This window comes from Patiria miniata, unplaced genomic scaffold (genome assembly GCF_015706575.1).
Source record: "Patiria miniata isolate m_02_andy unplaced genomic scaffold, ASM1570657v1 HiC_scaffold_5, whole genome shotgun sequence".
NCBI lineage: Eukaryota > Metazoa > Echinodermata > Asteroidea > Valvatida > Asterinidae > Patiria > Patiria miniata.
Window position 1 is genome coordinate 35387614 of NW_024037072.1, and position 22126 is coordinate 35409739.

General features: G+C 41.9%; 1 pseudogene; it reads right to left on the reverse strand.

The window, feature by feature from the left end:
- Positions 1-1879: 1879 nt before the first annotated feature.
- LOC119741408 lies at positions 1880-16447 on the reverse strand (annotated as a pseudogene).
- Between the last annotated feature and the right edge of the window lie 5679 nt (positions 16448-22126).

Here is a 22126-nt window from a genome sequence, read left to right on the forward strand (position 1 = left end):
ACCACTAACAGTAACCAGGCCTTCACCCAGTACAGCGGACTCACGTCCAGGTGAAATTCACCTAAAAGGAACAAAATGCCAAGTCTGTGAGAGTCATTAAAGTTCAAGAAGCACAGTGATGAATGAGTAAAGGTAACTTTGATTGTAATATTAAGTATTATCTTCAAGCAAACTTGAATCCTAGACCCTGATTAGTCCATCTATAGCAACAACTGTGTGATTTTATATAATATTGCACAGCTATATTGCACCCCAGATATTAAAAATGTACGTGTACATATGTTGTGTTATTTCCTGCAGAACGGACCAAAACACTACATGTATGCACGTACATCTTCACTGCGTGTACGCATTTGATATCAAGTTTGCTTGAAGATAAATTGGTTATAAATCCCACTTGCGCTCGTGGAACACAGAATTATGTAGTGCATCGAGTGGCATATTGGTCACAGCAGCATTGCATTATTTCATATTCCAAGCGCGCTCGTGGGATAACTAATTATCAGTGGCACCCAGGAGGGGGGGGGGGGGGCCTGGAACCCACCCCCAACATTGTCAATTTGTTTGTTTGATTTTATTCTAGTTTTTGTTGGTCCAATATTTTACAGAAATTTGAACAAAAAACGATTTATGACCCCCCGCCCCCCCCCCACCAAAAGCCAAATCCTGGGTGCGCCACTGCTGATAATTTACACTATGAGTCGGGTTAGACCTCATCAGCCCTCAGAATGAGAAATTCACAAACCAAGATATATTTTAGTAACTTTAGAAACAGAATAGTAAGTTGTGTTGGTGAATTTCTTATGTAAAGTCTATAAATTGACTCATTTGTAACCTACCAACTGTACAAAAATAGTCATAAAGTTGTAAATTTGGAAGACCCCAACTGATTTTTAGTAGATTCTGATAGAGGAAGACATGCTCTAGCAAGTTATTTTTATTTCGTTGATTTTTGGAATGATACATTATTACAAAAAATGGGTCAAAGGTCACGATAGCATATTAAAGGTCATGTGACCTACTTTTCACAAAATTTAATTTTGACAAAAGAAGTGCTTTGAGCATGCAATCCTCATTATTTTAATAACAAATCCACATATATTCGATGAAAATTGCCATAGTTTTGACATATTTATACCAAAAGGGTGGTATTTTACTCTAAAAATGCCAATTTTTTGTGGCTTCTGCCCTGACCACATGGTAGGTCGGATCGGGCTAAAAATTGGTGTGTATTCATTGCTCATAAGGACCTACAAGCACAGCAATTTTTATCAAAATCGGAAGACATGAGGTAAAAAAGTGCGTTGGTCTGACATGGAATGACCCATTAGTAAGTTGTGTTGGTGTATTTCTTATGTAAAGTCTTTAAATTGACTCATTTGTAACCTACCAACTATACAAAAGTAGCCATAAAGTTGTAAATTTTGAAGACCCCAACTGATTTTTAGTAGATTCTGATAGAGGAAGACATGTTCTAGCAAGTTATTTTTATTTCGTTGATTTCTGGAATGATACATTATTACAAAAATTGGGTCAAAGGTCACGATAGCATATTAAAGGTCACGTGACCTACTTTTCACAAAATTTAATTTTGACAAAAGAAGTGATTTGAGCATGCAATCCTCATTATTTTAATACCAAATTCACATATTGGATGAAAATTGCCATAGTTTTGACATATTTATACCAAAAGGGTGGTATTTTACTCTAAAAATGCCATTTTTTGTGGCTTCTGCCCTGACCACATGGTAGGTCGGATCGGGCAAAAAATTGGTGTGTATTCATTGCTCATTAGGACCTACAAGCACAGCAATTTTTATCAAAATCGGAAGACATGAGGTAAAAAAGTGCGTTGGTCTGACATGGAATGACCCATACATAACCTTTAAGCCTAGTCTAGAAAATAACAGCAGATTTTTTTTCAAAAACACCTGTTAAATAATTTGCGAAGCAAAGCACACTGATAAAGAACTCTGTTTTCTAGGCTTAAAAATAAATTATTTGTATTGTTTTTTTTTTCATCCAAAAGAAATAATACGCCCTTGGCTAATTTTATAGATTTTAAAAGGCCCATGCAATATAATTGTTTTAATGCAGTACTTGAAAACGTACCATTTGTCCAATTTAAGCTTATTTCAATTTTCGTTTTGTCATTTTCTAGTGTATTTTGGTGCCTTTTCGGTTTTTATGCTAACGCGAACTTCCACTTTCATGAGCAAAAGTGTGATGTCATTTCACGCACAAACCTCAATGTTACAGCTATATTTTAGCACAAAAAATTATCAGAAATTTGGATATTTTGCTGCAGTAAGTTTTTTTTTTTTTTGGTGATTTGTTGTTGTGTAAGTACATGGCAGTAATCCAGTGAGCAAAGGTTTATCACAAATGTTCTCCATGAGCAGATTTTTGGGTTCACATTTAAACAGAAAACCCCTAAAATGAACAGTGTCTTTCTGAAAAAGAGAAAAACAGTGTCTTTCTAAAATAACATCACGGCAATATCGCAATCAGTTGTCCAGAAAAGCATGTACAATTTAAATGTTTCAAGAAGTGCACTATAAATTCCCCCCCCCCCAAAAAAGTTGTCAAATAGCTTTCATACTTTTAAGAGGAGGTGAAAGTTGCACAAAATGTATTCCTAATAAATATTCATTTCAAATGGGCGACTATAAAAGACCCACTAGGTAAAAAGCAAAAAGTCCGTTTCTAGACAGCTCAAACGTTTAGTTTTCTTGGTGTTCGCATAAAGTGAACGTGACTTCATTTCACTGCACATTCTAGATTGTCTTGACAGCCGTTAGTACACATTATTACACAGAACACAAAACGAGTTGAACAAATACTTGCAAATAGTTCCATTCCGAAGTTTGCCAAGGTTGGTTAACCCCGTAACCTTTGCGAAATACACTCCCCGTTGAACTCGTTTCATATTGGATTCAAAAACAGGTCCGGATGAGCTCTTTAAACACTCCTCTGCGTTTTGGGCATTAAACTGCTTGAAGGTAGCTTTATGCCTCAACACTTTCACACTACGTTTAAAGTAGTCAGACCAGGTTTGAAACAAAAATGCACGAAATTTGGAACCATGCTCATCTGGTGGGGATGCTTGCCATTCTAAACTTTTCAGGAGTGCATTCTCTAAGAACGGATGACCTCTCTCAAACTTCATAAAAGAAAGATCGAACGCATTCTGCTCCTCACTTCCCCAAACTAGAGCATTTGTCATCCAGTTATTAAGTTTTCGTAAGAGGATAACGTCTGCGTCAATATATACCCCACCCCAGTTGAAAAGTACGGCCAATTGTGCAAAAACTTCTTTGTTTAACCCGGATCCATATCTCTGTAGATTCTGTACATCCGTTTTATTTTTGAACAGGGCAGTATCGATGCTTGTCCTAAGTGTCTGTACTTCAATAGTGTAACCAGCCTCTGTTAATACATCAAATTGACCTGGCTGTAAGCTATCACTATGAATGATAACCCTGGCGTGAGGATAATGATGAAATATCGATTCAATCGTCCGCCATTTTGGCCAGTTGAGGCTTGTGTGGTTGCTGGTACTGTTTATAATCAAATGGAACACCAATTGAGCTGCCATGTCTTTACCGGGAACAGAGAGGGGTAACAGGCCAAATTTACGAGCGCCATCGTACATAACTTGATCCTGTCGAATCACATTCCAGTCTGTGGCTCGAAGGCGCATGCGCAAGCTGACGTCAGGGTTTGGCGGGGGCTTCGTCCAGTTAAAATCACGTAGCCACTGTTCAATCGATTTTTCTGACATGTTGTAGGCATCTATGGTGTGGAAGAGAGGCGTAAGTCCCGTGACACGGGGAGAAACGATGGCGCGTGCTGCATTGCCCCCAGGCATGTCATCGGAATTGAGGAAAATAACCGGTGTTCCCATGGCAACACAGGGCAGTGCGCAGTGGACACGCTGTGTAATAACAACATGTGCCCGAGAGTATCTGTCTATCAAGTTGTATGCCGCTTTAAACCGTTCCTTGATGGTAGACTTGCCGTGACCAATACCGCGATGGGTGATGCGAATTGCTCTCTTTTGAATATCCGAAGGAAGGAGGGAAACGAAATCTTTCTTAACGTCAAGAAATATTTCGCCTGAATGCCTCTTCTGGACATTTGGAGTTTTGATGAGGAGTGTGAGACAGCCAGAAAAGAAGGCATCAACGTTGATTTGCCTCAGGAACTCCAATGTGCTAGTATCCCTAGATCCTATTGGTGCTCTAGCTTGAAGGTATTTGGCTTGTGTCGTGAATAACGGCTTTACAATACGGTGAATATGCAAAGACAGCAGGATGGGCTCGATGTTTGGCGGTGGCGGCCAAGTCATCATATGATACCCGTACCATGCGTTTAGAAACATACGGGTGTGATTATCCTTTCTTGATTCATCAAAGTTATCTATGTCAACAAAACGGTCAACAAAAGGTAAGAACTGTATCCCCGGGAAGCCTTGTATCTGGTCGCCCAGGTTTGCCGTCTCCGATCCACTCACTCGCCGTGCATATGTAAGTGTTCCAAAATGGCGTCTTCTTGCGTCAACTACAGAAATTCTCTCGAGGTCGGTTGCTAGGCCTGTAGGACAATTAGGGACTCCAGACATGCAGGATTGGCTGTCCATATCACTCACCACTGCCTGAAAATCAAACTTCTGCAACGAGCGTGGCTTTGCGTTGGTAATATTCCGAGTGTAGTGGCGGCAAAACGCCTTGGTAAGATTTGCTATGAAACCACTGTGAGCTGGAAACTGAGACACACTAAGAATCCCGTGTGTTATAGTTTTTGTGAGGTTTGTCTCAATACTGACCCAAGCCTCTTGATCTGCTGGGGCAGTAAACCCGCTTAGCTTGATCAAGGGATCGAAATGAATGCCACCATGATGCCATAGCAGAGCTAACCTCACCGCCTCGTACACGTGATCTTCAAAGTCAACACCTGTCAGTATCTTGTGGATTGGATGTCGGACTAACCAACGTTCCAGAGAAGTCTTCTTAAAGATCTCTGGTAACACTAGAAACTTCCCTGTAACCCCTGTGTTGTCCAAGTCTTGCACTACCTTCAGGCACTGGGATGGTAAGAGAGAAATATTGCCTCATTTTAATCATCTTCATGGGAATCCGGCCTCCTTGATAAATGTAATGTCCAATTAAAATTACCAAAAGACCAGTGACTGTCCAGAATGTAAACGGCGTGGAGAAGACAAGCATATTTACCAGAATAACAAACATTCTCTTCATGAGGTTCAACAAAGCATGTACCACGGGACTGTATGCTTGGAGCACCGTTATAGTGGCGGCGTTGTAGATGAAGTGGAAGGTGGCAGAGGTGCAACTCTCCACTTGAGGTAGTTTACCTAAGCTGCTCATGCTCATCGTTGCAAATGGAAGCAGAATCAAGACGCTGACGTTGGAAATTACTACACATTTCTGAAGAGGACCCTCCCAATACTCGCCCAGCATTTTCAGGTAGATGTTGCGTATCGGGAATGCGATGTTGGAGATAACTGCAGCACCAATTCCCCAGATATTGTAGGAGACCTCGCCTGAGATAAACAGACATGTGCCCACCACCATGGCGATGATTGAGAACAGCACATGGCGGGACAAGTTGACACTGTTTTTGTAAAACAGCAGTGTGAAAACAAAGGTGAAGATTGGTTCACAGGATTTGATGACTTGAGTCAAGCTCGAACTGACTGCAGCAAAAGACGCATTAGTGGCCAGATTCCCGACTACGTTGCCAATAACTGCAAGTAGCATGTGTTTGGGGTTGATGGAAGAGTCAGGGAAGGCAGACTTGCCACGGACCACCAAGAGCCACGTGTTGGCTAACAGCACCCCCAAGAGGTGCTGGAGCATCGTCAATTCAATCCACCTGAGATCCAGGAAGTCAGACTGTTGATGGCGTCAGGTTCGGTGCCACTGAGTTCTTTCTTCGATGAAGAGTGATTTTGAAACCTTTATTGGGTTTACAGACACATAAAGAGCAATGAAAGCATTTTAAAATCTGTATGACGTCATCAAAATAGTGTTTTCCGATTTGCTAAGGCAGATATTAATTGTAATAACGAGGCAGATTCATACTACATTGACTATGGAATCAATTGGTTGAATCCAGTATCCAATCAAAATAACCAGGTAGATTAAATGTTTAACTCGTACAATTTATTGTTAACTAGACATGTTTACAACTATAATAATTAACCAAAATTGGGTAACTATTTCCATTGATTTATTAGGACATGACCTCTCAGTACTGTACTATATACAATTTATTAAAAACGACAAACGTGGGGCATTTACACGCAGTATAGCAAGTTCTAGAAAATTAGTTGGCATCAACAAAAAGCTTTGGCTCGGGTAAAATGGTTGAAATTTAAATTTTGGCAAGAATCCCAGGGAATCCAAACTATTGCGCAAATTTTATCGTAAAATACATTTTGATTTGTTGGGTCTAAATTACTGTACTAAATCATAATTTCCAAAATGCATATTTTATAACATTTTGAATTTTATTTTCTTATTTAGTTACTAATGGGTTAGAACTGCATGCACTAACAAGTTGACTGCTTTCTCTTTCATAAAAGTCATAACGCGTTTCTCAAAGTTTGATCATTATTTTTAAGAGCAGCATTCGTGGTTTTCCTGTACACAGGAGCATATGGCACCTTAAAACTTTCAAAAAATAAAATACATGTGAAAAAATACACTTTGAATGTTTTCTTCCTTACGCAAGTTTTAAAAACTTAATGAGTATCGCTCCAATTAGAAAAAGGACTTTTTACTTTTACACGTAGTTATATAGGTTTTCCAGCTATTTTAACAGTTTTCATTCAAATTCAACAACTGTAACATTCAATTTTGTCAGAGAAAACACGCTTTTGACAAACCAATTTAGTCATTTATCATTCAGTTACAAAATTTGTTCCTCCACTTTAGTCACAGGGTCGCGAATATTCGTCATTACAGATCAAATTCGTCTAAGCTGTTGCCGAATGGCAGCATTCAAATTCGTGTTATATAAATCAATTAGGTGAAATTGTTTTCTGAATAACAAGGTTTGGCATCGACGAGACGAAATCGAATAGGCCTACTCCGGGACGAAAACGTGTGCTTAATTGTCTGACAAAAGACGAAATTAACAGTTGGAAGTGCGCTAAATCGATGTTGATGGACGAATTTGAATATTAGAAACGGTGAATTCGAATGATAAATATTTTAAATTAGCCGGGAAATCTGAATTAAAAGTAGGCTATATAATATGTACGTACATTTAAAAACGCCTTTTACACGCTTTATAGCAATTTCTAGCAAAGTAACCTGGCATAATCGGCGGGAATTCTAACTCGCACTAATTGAATTTTAAAATTAACTTTTTGTGGGTTTTTTTTTTGGGGGGGGGGGTTTCAAATTTTCTGAACATCAATTCCAAAATGTTTATTTTTTTTTTACATTTTGAATTGTGTTTTCTAATTTGGCTACTAATGGGTAACAAATCTTGGTGGTAATCAGCGGGAATCCTAACTATCGCAGCAATAACATAAAAAATAAATGCATTTTTTTGGTGTTTTACTGATCATAATTTCCAAAATGTACACTTTTTTACATTTTGAATTTTATTTTCTAATTTGGCTACTAATGGCTAAGAACTGCATACAGTAACAAGTTGACTGCTTTCTCCTTCATGTAAATCAAAACCAGTGTTTCAAAGTTGCCACTTGTATCATTTACAGAGCAGATTTTGCACTTTTTATGATCACAGGGGTTTTTGGTTTGATACTACCAAAACTTACAAAAAAATAAAAATAATATGGATGGTAAAATATTCTTCAGGATGTTGTCTTCCTCAAAAGAGTTTAAAAACTTGAAAATGTCACATTTTTTTTTTTTTAAATTTTGGTACACTTTGAGGCGATTCTGGCCCACTGAGCGGTTCTGTCACGTACATGCGTGTACAGAATGTGTGTAATTTGACTCCCAAAATAGCGGACGACATGAATACGTGGTAGCTATGTGACGTCATTGCAAGGGGTTAATAGGGACTATTATGTCTATGCTGACCTTGAATGATGTATGACAAAGATTAATGCCAGAAGTGGCATTGAAAAAAAGTGTACAAAGTCAAAGAGATTTGCCTGGAAACAAACAGAAGAAGAAAGAAAAACCAGAACAAAAAGAAAGGCTTTTCCGCAAATATGCAGAAAAGCCAGAAATGAAAACAGAAAGAAAGGCTTTTCCGCAACTTTGCGGAAAAGCCCAACAAATCAGAACAAAAAGAAAGGCTTTTTCGCAAAGATTGCGAAAAAGCCTATAAGAGTATTTGCACGCCATAAATGCCAGAGTTTTCTACGGTTACCTTCGGCCTTAAAAAAAAATATCTCCCGTTTAATACTTCATGGACACTTATGGTATGTTAGGAGTGGTAGTTGGGAGTGCATGAGAGGGTGCAAAGTCCGACGGCACGACAGGGAGGGAGTGTAGTTGGTTAGTACTGATTGTGCCCATTATTGCAGTGATGCACTACGGAAGAATGAGCGTATTGTAAAGGGTGAGAAGAGTACTTGATGGAAGAAAGGTGCGAAACTTGGATAGTATTGCGGGAAGCGGTTTCGGTAATTGAAGAAAAGTGATCACTCAAGGTAAGGCGATCATTAAGCACAACGCCTAAGAATTTAGTACAATCAATAACCGGGTGTTCGATATACCGTCAATGTTAATGGATGGTATGGCATCAGGAGAAGAGCTTGTGGTTTGTGAAAGGCCAAACAAAATTTTAGTCTTGCACACCCACACACACGCACGCACCCACGTTTACGTTACATACCAAGTGTGGACATTCCATTGCTTTCGTGTAGTAAAGAAAAACCAGTAAAAAAACCCTATTTTTTCTCAAACTTTGAAAACTCTTTCAATCCAATTTTTTTCTATGATTCCGTTTAGTGTTTCTCTTTATTCTGCCACAAATAGACCTAACCCCCAAATGCCTCTAAACCTGTTTTCCAGAAATGGGGAATCGCTGTGTGGACTTGCCCAAGTCCACAAAACGTCTCCTCTACCCTGGTTACGGTGGACCTCTTTTGTTCGGAAGTCCACACGGTGAATACCCATGTACTCACACACAATTTAACCATTTTGCTCATGTGAGAAATGTGATTTTGAAGCTCTTAAAATGTACCTGAAATTTCCTATGACCCACTTAGTGTTGCCCGAGTCGGAACATAGCCAGTATATTCCAAAATAGACAGTAGAGCATGGCAGATTCAAAAACACATGTGAAACTTGTGCAGCATTTTTTTTAATTTCTAATTCCATGACCATATACTGAATTATTGCCATATCTTAACCGATTTTATATCATTATAACCAAATTTATATTATTTAAAGGACATTACAGGATGGAATGCGCCAAATTGGGCTATAAAACACGTTTTAAACGAAATTATTTGAATTAAAAGGTGCATTCAAAAGTAAGACACAGACATCCACACAACCATCCTCTAGAACAATTTGGCGTTTTTGTGTTATTCTTGCGAGAAGCACACAATAACGAATTCGGGGGTCACGATTCGTCGCATTTCTTCCATACTGGCGAACAGGTTGCACCGCGCCTTTTCCAAACCGCCGACCGTACATGTTCGCCGGTATGGAAAAGGCGCGGTGCAACCTGTTCGCCAGTATTTGTGTCCCCGAAAATAATCGAGCCGTAATTGAGGCTAGTTGTGAATCCAGCAGCAAACTGTTTCGCATTCTGCGGACGTGTAAGAAACAACATATTTATTGATAATGTGTGTATTATGTGACACACATACTGTTCATTGAATAGAGACAGCTTGAAATACGTCCTCGGAATCAGAAGATTAGGGTCCTAGAATTTGTACACTAATATAAAGCTCAATATTCCTGCAGGAACATGAAATATATTGTGGCAAAAGATTAAGAGTACTTCCCTCGTCTTTCGATGATAAAACTTGAACGAAGAAAACGAAGTTTAAAATTATAAGTTAAACAAGGAACGACCTAATTTTCGTCCATGATAAATTCTGACAGTGCAATATTGAAGAGCCATATGCATTTGCATACGTAAAAAAGCTTCGTTATAAACTATTTTATAGTTATTAGTTAAATGACTATTGGTAAAATGATTTAGTTTTAAGTGGAATCGTTTAAGCTGTCCAACATGACGCCAAAACAATGTTTGGCGTATTAATAGCAGTTTTCATTGAGATTTCATAGGCTTCACTTACCCAAGAACAAGTTGTTACAAGTAGGTCCTATTGAAATAAACATATCAGCTTTTTGGCGCGAAGCTTGTGCAAATATCAGTATCGCACAATAGCTCTGATTTTTTTGTTGAGAGTAAAGCTATCTCAATCGAGAAGGCGCTATCACCATAGAATACATGAAAAGTAAATACAGTTATCGGATTTTCCTGAGCGATGTGTTATGTCGACGTCTTGCAATGTTCCTAAACTCACAACAGCCTTTCATGTTTTATCACTGATTACGTAGAAAGCTGTATATATTTACAACCCAATGTATCTAAAATTAAGTATTTTGCTGCCCTTGGAAAGTCTATGTTATAAACGTTTTAACAACACTGTAATGTCCTCTACAATTCCGCTACTGGTGGCGAAACAGACATGATAATAAAGCAACAAAAAAATATTTTTGAGACACTACCTCAAATAAATTAACATCTGTAGGCATGCCAAGATCATACAACAAACACGCAATGTAAGTACATCTTCCACATTTTAGACAGAGCCATGATACTGATTTACTTGCTAACATAGACACCATCCTTGGAAAACCCATACAATTGACATGTCTGTCTTCTTTATTCCTCATCCCATTGAATGCTTGTCTTCGATCAAATCTTCTCATTTTCTTTCTATTTGGTTTGGATACCTTTCTTTCCTCTCTACAATACTCTACAGGACTCTCCAATACCTGATTCCTGCAACAGCATGGCTTGTTGCTTGCCTTCAGCTTTGTCACTGGTTTGTGATTACTTACTTTCTTCTTGATACTCACTCTAACCATTCTGCTGCACTTTCAGAAAAAAATACACAAGTTGTGTAAAATTTAACCATGTTTTATATGTACTATACGAACTCGCTTGCAATTTTGTACAAAGTTACATAATGCGTGTCGGGTAAAAGGTTTCTCGACAGTTGTGTAAAAGTTTACTTGATGTACATTTTTTACGTAAAAGACAATTAAGTAAATTCTACATAACTTTCATGTGAAAAAAATACTATATTATCATGTAAAATTGTGTTTTCTAAACGCAAACAACTATGGAAGCCCATCAAAACACGACCTGTTCCATTTTAATTTTATTTATTCCCTTCCCGTCTCCCGAACTGTGCAGCATATCTAAGAATATAGCTATAAGTTGAAGAAACAATGACGTCTGTGACAACAGGTCTTTAAAGATAACATTTTCCTCAAGCTCTTTAAGATTGTTATACTGTCCCCAATCCATAGCAGTTCTTGGACACTTTGCAAGATAAGATACAAAAGTACAGGATGCATAACCCATGGCCCACAGCTCGGCCACGGCGAGTATGCACGCATAAATGTATACGTGTACATAGGCCGAATACAGGACAACTCGGGAAAGAATGTTGCAACCTGACGCTACCTCAGTGGTTGTATACAAAGTCAAAGGAGAGTCTAGAAAATTATTAAGTATTTACTAACAACATTGGAAATGTGTCTCAGTCCCAGATTTATGTCTTATTATTATTTTTGCAATGACTGATCTTTGTTGAGATGATCGTGATATATGAAGAAAAAAACAGCGTCAGGTTGCAACATTCTTTCCACAGCTCGTACGTGGACAAATTCGTACGCGGTCCAACTCGTACACAGAATTAAACCTGTATACAAAATTATATGTGGTCGACGATTCTTGTATGTGTACTGGGAACGGTGTATCGTTCAATTTCTTTAAATTGGCTAATTTTGGCCGGCATACAAGTTGGCTGGCGTACGAGTTGGCCCGCGTACGACATGTACGAGTTGTCTCGCTATGAGTTAGTTCACGTACGAGTTGTATAATACTCGCAGTGGCCGAGTTAAACACTACTAATATTAAGAATATCCTGGGGTTTTTATCTACAAAGTGTCCAGGCATTGTTGGGGCTTGGGGACGATATAACAATCACAAGAGCTTTAGAAAATGTTACCTTCAAAATTAGCTGCGGCACACATCCTCGTTGTTACAGACGTCACGGTGAACTCCATCTTCACTTATGCTGTGCTAGCTGTATCACGTCACCGCGTGTACGCTTTACCTTGTTTTAGTACGTTTTACGTAATTGCAGTACGTTTTTACATAATTAAGGTAAACTGACTGACTTACTTATTCAATATGTATTTTTCAATTATGTTTTAAAGGTACTTTTTTACATATCTTTTTGAGAGTGTGTTCTTCAGTTCTGCCCTTTTTTACATCCTCTCTCAGTTCGTGCTTCTCGTGATCTGCCATGACCATGTGCAGGTTACAGCTTAGGCCTAATAGTTCTTCGTGAATAGTTACTCAATAAGCCACTCAATGAATTGTTCAATAAACCGCTCTTAGGGCAAATTTACGCACGTTGCTGTGTACACCTCTTCAATTGAAAACTTTTGCACTTCCAAATCATCATCAGTTCATTCCAAATTCTGCCCGCGTCTAGCGGCAATGTGTGTTCTTTTTTTCCCATGAAAAAAAGATTGCGAATATTACCATGAAACAGCTTATTGACGAGTTTGATCATGTACACCCCAACGTATAATCTTTTCCCCTCTGAGCAATATAGTGCATACGTAACTTTTGAAGGTGGGCTACCATGAAAATGCGTACCACTTTCAAAATTCATGTTCAAATGTCGCCTACAGCTATGCCAAAAATTACTGTACAGTACATGGAACCTGAACTGCACTGACATGACTGACACGACTAGCATTACCCAGCACGACTCATGCACAGTAGCTTGAGTAAGCTCCAGCTGACAAGCTCATCAGGAATTCACATTAAATCCTGATTAGCATGTCAGCTGGAGTTACCATTTTTACTCAAGCTACCACAAATCAGCTCTTTTTTAGTTCAACTTCGTCATACATAAACAAAATAACATTAGATTTCCCGAGCAAACAAAAATAACGCTGAACCTACACTTGTGTAAATAGCCCATGGCCTAAGCTAAGGACAATGTTCATTTACACAATGCACATCACTTTGTGTCAACAAGGCTGCAGGTTTCAATGGCTGCCATGCCTACATACCCTTGGCTGTGTGTGTTGCAACTAGCAGACTATCAAACAAATATGACCACCAACCCTTACAAAACATTCATCTTTACACTTAAATACTCAAGTATTCTTAAATGAAATTCCTTGACATTGTTGAACCTATCTGAACAAAACAACACATTTCTAAAGTGTTTTACTTGGTTTCAGCTATCAATCCTTACACTTAATTTAACACGCTGAGATATGCACGCATGAAATATGTACAGTCCGGTTTCCGCGTGTCTAGTAGACTTGACTCAAGTCGGAATTGCTTTAAGTCGGTATCTTGAAAAAAATAGCAAAAATCACTTACTTTACTTCTTTCCAGATGCCCGACAAGGTACACTTCAGCGCGTGTTCCACTTCAGTGCCGTATAACAATGCGCACACACTTAATGTACATTAATAAATACCTTGGAGAGTTGATGGTTTTTGATTGGTCAAGACTCGATCACGTGGGGGTGTATTAACGGTGATTTTAAGACCGGCTTCAAAGAATAAGCGAAAAAAATGGCCCCTGAACCAGCATTGATTCAGCCCCATTGAAGGCAATGATTGGCCAATTTTACAACAGTCATACGGCAGCTTGTAACAATACAGCACTGCACATGCGCTCAACCACCTTCGCGTGAGACTGACGCACGCGTACGCAACACAGTTGCTATGGGAGCGCGTGCGTATAAAGGAAGTTTTAAAACGGCATCGTACAGCAAGCAGTGCAGTATACTGAGGATGTTCACGACGAAGCGTAGATCTACGATTTATTTTAAACACTTCGCCCATCGACATATTTACCTTTCCTAAACCAAGCATCTTTGAAATTCTGGACACAAGGAATGTGTAAACGAAATTTTTGCTTTCTCCATCAGGTAAAAATATTAAAACATTGTTGTAATTTGTTTTGCTACGGCAGCAGAAGTCCAAACCCTGGACGTCGTACGCGTACGCAATGTTAACGTTGTCCAGCGCAGCATGGGCCCGGCTGTGGTGTATATAACAACGCTTATTGAAGAGACAGTGTACCACGCATAAGTTAAAATATGTCCCATGAACATGAACACAAAAAAGTCTGGAAATATCGCCGGAAGAAAGTCACACAATTGGAGCATTTTATCTGTTTATTTCGTTAAAAAGGTATACTTTTTTACTTTCACACGTTTTTATGTTAAGGGTCTGTACAGTCTAATACCATGTATAGGCCTTACAGTTTATTAAAACGACGAACATGGGGCATTTACAATAAGTATAGCAAATTCTAGCAAATAAAATTGGCATCAACGAAATGCTTAGGTTTGGGTTAAAAGATTGAAATTAAAATCTTAGTGAGAATCGCTGGGAATCCAAAACATCGTGCTAATTTTATCTCAAAAAGGATTTTTGGTGGTTTTGGGTCAAATTTAGTGATTATATACAACATTTCCAAAAGGTATATTTAATAACATTTTGTATTTTATTTTGTATTCTGGTTACTAATAGGTAAGAACTGCACGCAGTAACAAGTTGACTGCTTTCTCATTCATAAAGTCATTACGCGTTTTTCAAAGTTGCCAAATTCGATCATTTTAAGGGCAGCATTTGTACTTATTTTCTGTTCACAGTGGTATTTGACACCATAAGAACTTACCAAAAATAAAATACAGGTGAAACAATATTTTTTAGGATGTTTTCTTCCTCAAACAAGTTTTAAAAATTGAATGAATATCGCTCCAATTACAAAAGGGCGACTTTTTACTTTTGCACGATTATAATGAAAGTAAGTACAATACCATGTACAATTCATTAAAAACGGAAAACATGGGGCCTTTAACCCTTAGAGCCGGGAGACCAAAAACTTTACGCGGTGGATCCACTTTGAGATTTTCATACCATCCAGTTTTGTTAATGTCAATAACCCCCTCCTGCAAGCCCAAAGCAATTTTAATCCCCATAAATGGTGAATTGGAGTTCCAGACGAGACTTAGATGGCCATTTTATTTTATCTTAGAATGTGTATGTCCGTTTATATCCAGTTATCTGTTATTCTTGGGTCAATACTTAGGATCTAGTAAACATTTACGTGGTGGAACCAAGTGGAGAATTTTATCACCACATGTGCTTATAGGTCAATAACCCTGGCATGCCTGTACATGCACAAGATATAAGTCATTCACATGGCCAGGGATTGTGTACAACCTGTCTGAGCGGCACGAGGGGTTGACACAAAGGGATCTGCGGCACTTAGTTGGCCACTAAGATCTCCAATTACTGCACAAAGGCATTAGACACCATCTTGGCTTTTGTCTTTCAACACTCCTTACTCCGGAGTGGCTAGGTCTGGCCAATGGGAGTCTACAGGCTTGTGTATAGTAGGGGTGAGGATTACATGGAAGCTTGGCCTAATTGGCCCATTGAAAAAAAATTATGCCCATATTTGGAAAATGTGGAGAATTTTATCACCCAGTGTCTGCTGCGAGGATTAAAACGCATCTTTCGCGCAGTATAGCCAATTTTAGCAACAAAAAATGGCATTAACGTAAAACTTAGACTTGGGGAAAATCGTTGAAATTAAAATCTTGGCAGGAATTGTCGGGAATCCTAACTATCGCACTAATTTAATAAAAATGCACTTTTTGGTGTGTGTTTTGGGTCAAATGTACTGATCACAATTCCAGAATCTACAATTGTTTACATTTTGAATTTTATTTTCTAATTTTGCTAGTAAAAGGTAAGAACTGCACGCAGTAACAAGTTGACTGCTTTCTCCTTCATAGAAATCAAAACACGGTGTTTTTTTTTTTTTTTATAGTTGCCACTTGTATCATTTTAAAAGCAGATTTCGTTTCGATTTTGAATTTTGGCACACTGTGAGGCGATTCTGGCCCACTGTGCACCGCCTGTCCCGGTCATTACCAGCCCCACTCGCATTGCAATCATACTGCCGCTTCCAATACATCAGGCTTCTTCGCAAGTGGAGACGGGCAAAACTCATGGGCACGCTCCATCCTGTCCCGAAAGTTGTCCACGTACTGATATACTTCCAAAGTTGCGTCTTGTCCGTCTCCCGGGGGCCCGACCACCAGGTCTAATGGCAGATCTACCTCCCTTCCAAGCATGAGCAGGTTTGGTGTCAGCTTGGTGCTTTCATGCCGGGAGGATCGGTATGCCATCATCACATACGGGAGGTGAACATCCTATCATCGCTGACAAACAAAATAAGCATCGTCTTGACCGTTTGGAATAACCCTGCCTCGGACTTCCTTCCTTGATCCGTATGGATCTCTCGAGGGGTGCCGAACCGCGTGATAACCTGCTCAAAAAGGACTTTCGCCACTGTCTCCGATGTCTGATCTGGTATTGGAAAGGCCTCCACCCATTTTGTGAAATAGTCGGCCACCACCATCATGATGCTTGTTTTCCCTGCTCTCTTCTTCGGTAGCCTGCCAGTTAGGTCGATCGCTGTGCTCTCCATTGGTGAGCCGACCACATATTGTTGAAGGGGGCCTGTAGGGGCAGCGCGGCGGCTTCTTCGATCCACAGGCGTAGCAATACGGTCGTTTCACAATAGTGCGCCTCCAAGAGTTTGCAACGCGTCGGCCAATTACAATGCGCAAAATCGGTTGACCCAATGCGCGTTTGGAAAAGGTCGACTGATTTCGCGCATTGTGATTGGCCAACGCGTTTCAAACTCTTGGAGGCGCACTTTTGTGAATCACCCGTATTTCGGCACCATTCTTCTACTTGAACAAGTGTCCGGCTAATCCCTAAGTGACCTGACGTCCTACTGTCATGTCTACTGTCATCTCAAAACGTCTTTGACCTTCGCCCTTGGAACCACCACCATCTTCTCTGGTGCTCTACCGGCAGGTTGTTCCCACTCAATCTGTAGGATGCCCTCCACCAAACGGAGTGTCTTTAACTTTGTCCACCAGAACTTGGTGCCTCGTCAAGCGCGGCGACGTCACGCCAACCGGGTCAGGGATTCTCTTCTGGCAACCACTGCATGACCGTCCGGAGCTCAGGGTGGTTCTGCTGTTCCTTTCCCAGTTCTTCTCTGTCCCAGATTTCAGTGAGCCCGTCCGGTGTAACAGGATCATTCTCTTCCCTTTCATCGTCTGGTTCCTCCCGCCTTTGCACGGCTCCCTCCAGGGACGTCTCTCTTTGTGCTCCTCCAGCGATAGAGGATTCTTGTTCCTACAAGTCAGATTCTTGGTTGGTAGAAGGAACATCACCCGTGCAGCACTCTTGGGCCCCAAGGAGACAGCGTTAGCGTTGATGTGCTTCTTTCCGGCTCGATGCTCGATGTCGAGCTCGTAGCACCCAAGCCTCTGGATCCAGCTTGCCGTCTGCCCTTCTGGCTCACGGAACTGGAACAGCCGTCTTAGGGACCTGTGGTCGGTTTTGAGGTAAAACCGCTTGCCAAAGAGGTAGTGCTTGAAGTAGTGTACGAAGTGGTCTACGAAGTGGCTCCAAAGGTACAGTGGCTGGCGTCAGTGTCCAAGATGTAGCGATGCTCGGTACAAGGGTAGCACAACACCGGAGCTATAGTAAGTCTATCCTTAAGGTGCTAAAATGCCGACTGACAATTGTCTGTCCAGAAAAAGCCCCTTTGATCTTTGTTGGTAAGAGCATGCAGGGGACGAGCGATGTCGGGAAAACCTGAGATGAACCACCGGTAATAGGACGCCAGTCCCACGAAGCTCCAAACTTGTGTCAAATGTGCCGGCCAGAGCCAACTCCTGTTGACTTCCACTTGATCTGGGTCCGTCCTAAGTCCCGCTGTCTACACCCGGTGTCCAAGGAAGGACACTTGCGTCTTCAACAAATTGCACTTCCTGGGTTTTGGTTTCAGGCCAGAAGCGCGAAATCGCTCAAGGACCTAGGCCAATCTCTTATAGTGTTTCTCGAAGTGCACTCCCCACACGATCACGTCGTTCAAGTACCTGCCATTTGGGTCCCAACTGAACTTTCTCAATCAGACGCTCGAATGTCACCGGAGCATTACATAGCCCGAAAGGCATCACCGTAAACTGGTACAGCCCACTGTGAATACCAAAGGCGGTCTTCTACCGATCCCTTCCATCTATGCTCACTTGCCAGTAGCCACTGGCGAGGTCGAGTGGGCTGAGCCATCTCGCCCCACTAAGGTCATATATAAGGACATCCAGATTATCCTTTATTACCCTTTTGAAGCATCTTTTCCACCTGCTTCTCTGCCTCCTTCCGTTTGTGGATTGGTAACCTCCTAGGCGCCTGCCGTATGTGTGTTGCTGGCCCCGTGTCGATTCTATGTATGGTCAGTGCCGTCTTACCAAGCCGACCATCTGGGTATGTAAATTCCTCGGCGAAATCCGTTATTCAGGTTCAACAGCTGTGCTCACTCGGAACGATCCAAGTTAACGGCCCCTCTGTCCAGTAGATCCTGTAAATGGCTAGGCACTACTCTTTTGTGAGCATTATCTGTGTCATTTGCGACCGAAGAGAGGTGATTCACGCTTACGATGATCTTCCTCTGGCTCAAATATGTGTCCGTCGTCAGAAGGTGAAAACAATGCCAGGTGGTTTCCCTTGTAAATTGTCACCGGGTCAGACGTTTTCTAACGTGCAAGGTTCCATTCCTGGTGTCAACGAAGCCTGTCGAAACTGCCTCCTTGCAATCGTCAGTGGACTTTAGATTCGAATATTCGAATGTACCATTCCGATCCCCATCTGCTGTCTTGCATTTACCTCTCCTCCAATGATTACCTCGTGGCCCGGCTGGCCACGAGGCATTTCCCTAAAATGTACTCTTGCTACTGATGGAAAGTGTTTGTCGCCTCCCAGAGCAGCGTTCATCCCATTGATGAGTACCGTGTTGTCTCCCCATCGCCACTGGCAGCGGTAGGTTGACAAAAAGTCAATCCACGACGTCCGGCTCTATGTTAGCTACAATGCAGGCGTGGCTTATAAATTGATCCCCGATCAGTAGTTCAAAACTGGCCCTCCCCCGGGCCTGCATTGGACTTCCATCTGCCTGTCTCAAGGTCGGAGGTGGAGGTTGGAGGTCTGGCCTCCCAGATCCAGGTAACCCGTCATAGATCCGTTCGGATATCAGGCTCACCGTTGCCCCCTAGTCCAGCAGAAAGGAAACAGGCATCGACGCAACCATTCCCGAGACGTAGTTTTCTCTGGGCAACGCACTCGCGGTCGCCTTGTCCTTTGGTGTCCTCCACCGGAATTAAGGTGTGTCGATTTGGTTTCAGTCTGTCCTCTCCTCTGGTTGTTATTGAATTCCCGCTTCCTTTGCGGACAGCCTCGCTGAATGTGGCCAAGCTCGTGGCAACTAAAGCACTCCACCATCGATCGGTCGGGTGTTCTGCGCACGTAACCCGCATTCTGGCTGCTCGTAGATCGTCTCCGGTTTTGGTTGGGTTGGCTGCACCACAGACCTAACATCTCTAACCCCTTGTTTCACTTTTTGTTGTGTACCTAAGAATCCAGAAATGCATTCATCTCGGTCGCAAGGGTGATTGCCTCTTCTAGAGTCGTTGCTCTTCTCGAAAACACATGGCGTTGCAATTGCTTGTCACCTAAGGCATTGCGGAAAGCCTCCACCGCCAAGTCCTCCTGAGCCGATGTGGGCAACTTCGGGCAGCTCTTTGAGACCAACCGCCGGTTGGACTGTCCGAGGCTGCTATTGACTCATACCGACCTCCGGTGTGCATCGACAGCTGAGCCCGATGCAACGGAATTTGGGCCGTGACAACGAATCGTTGTTCGAAATACTCCAGGATGGTTGAGTACTCCGTGCCTCCGGTACCATGTCAGCCAGGGCCTCTTGGGCTGAGTCTTTAAGGTAAAAAGCCAGGAACATTGTTTTCTCTGCCTCGCTCCACTGGTTTACCATTGCAACGCTCTCGAAATGTTTCAGGTTATTTGCCCACGAAGAAACACCGTAAAAACCAATCTGGGAGTACCATTGGTCTCCGGCCAATTGAAGGAGTCTTCAGTTTGCCATGTCTCGTTGCCGCAGGTGGGACTATGGAGTCACCAGTCTGAATTGCCGTGAATGCGTCCGCCCTTCCGATGTGTGTGCGGGGCCATGGTAGCTGCGTGCTCAGGGTGCAGTCTCCAAATGTCAGGCCTCGGTCCCAACTGCCTTAGCTGGTTTAGGGTTGTTTCACAGGCACCACTTCACAGGGTTGTGCAGCGCAGAGCCGGTCTACAGGCTCCGCACCATGGGGTTGTGCAGTCTGCCCCACAAGGTTGTGCAGTGTGGAGTCGATCCACGGGCTCCAGTCCATAGGGTTCTGCAGTGCGGAGCCGCTCCATAGGCTCCGCACCATATCGTTGTGAAGTGCGGAGCTGCTCCACGGGCCCCACACCATAGGCTTGTGCAGTTCGGAGCCACAGCACGGGCTCCGCCCCATTTAATGTCCGTTGGGTGATTGTCTGTTATACGGGGCTGTTCCGAGGAAAACATGCATCTGGTGTATTGATGTGTGTAGAACAGAGCTGTTGGGAGGGGGGGGGGAATTAATATGCGTGCGTTGTATGGATGTGCGCGGAACGGAGCTGTTCCGGAAGGAAACGTGCGTCCGGTGTATGGATATGCGTGTGTGAAGGGGTCTGCTCATTAGCTTTCCAGTCGGTTCGTTGGGAACCCACTGGCCCCTATGAACAGGTGTAAAAGTCATATTCCCTTAAGCCCCGCTGACTGAATCCTTTGTGCCAGACTAGTCCGGCCTAACCCTGCGATAGATTCTGGTTCTAACATTCTAACAGTATCCCTTTGTCCACCGGAACTCCCACCCGGACTTTCACCAAAAAACGACAACAATTCATCAACCGTGGTAAACGCACTACTGTTCGAGAAGTTAGGCTGGCCTCCTTTCCGGGACCCACTGTTACCGCTGCATGGCGAGTCGGGTGCCACGCTACCCTGGCCTCGTGAAAACATGTTCCCAGAAAGATTTAATTTGTTTTACCCTTACCTCTGCTCTATGTTGTGCCACCGCTGCCACCAATGTAACAATCCGAATCCGGGATTCGTTTCACAACTGTAGTCAAGAATCACATGGTAAAGTATGTCTTTCTAGCTGTATTTCTGTACTTTTTATTGACAACTCTGTCATACATCACCACAACAACAAAACGCATCGAAAACGTCTCTCCGGACAAACGGGTGTCCAAGTTTTCCAGAAGAGTGCCGCCATCGATCGTGGAGCCGTGCTAGCACTCCCTGCCGGCTGACCGGGACCGCCGTTACAATATCAAAGGAAAACCAAGACTCGTTCAATTTTTCACATAGGAAAAGTAGTTCTAAAATGTCAAAGTAAAGGATAAGTTGTTTAATTCAGACACTTTTTATGTAATTTGATCTGGTAACATGCTATCCTGGAATATTATTAGTCATTTTATAATAATATTAATATATAATACCCTGATCCTTCCCTATCTGAACTACTGTAACATCGTTTGGGCACGCACATCTACAAATAAACTCCATTCTTTAATCAAAGTCCAGAAAATATATTCGCATATGCACCCTGTCTCTCCCAGGTGACCACACTGCACCTTTGTTCACCAAATTACGCACACTAACACTCATCGATATTAATAAACTTCAAATAGGTATCCTAATTGGTGGTGATGACTTCGTAGTGAGCAGACGTGTTTTGCAAGAGCTCTGCTCGTCCTAAGTTCTATGTTCTAAAGCGTGGCATACTGGCATCACGACTTCAACCAATCTGATGCTTGGGAGGAGTCTGCATTGAGGTGAACTCTCTTATAACACTACTTAGTAATTGCAGACCCAAAGGCATAAAGATTCGGTTATATTTGGCCGTTCCTGTTACGTCAACTACACC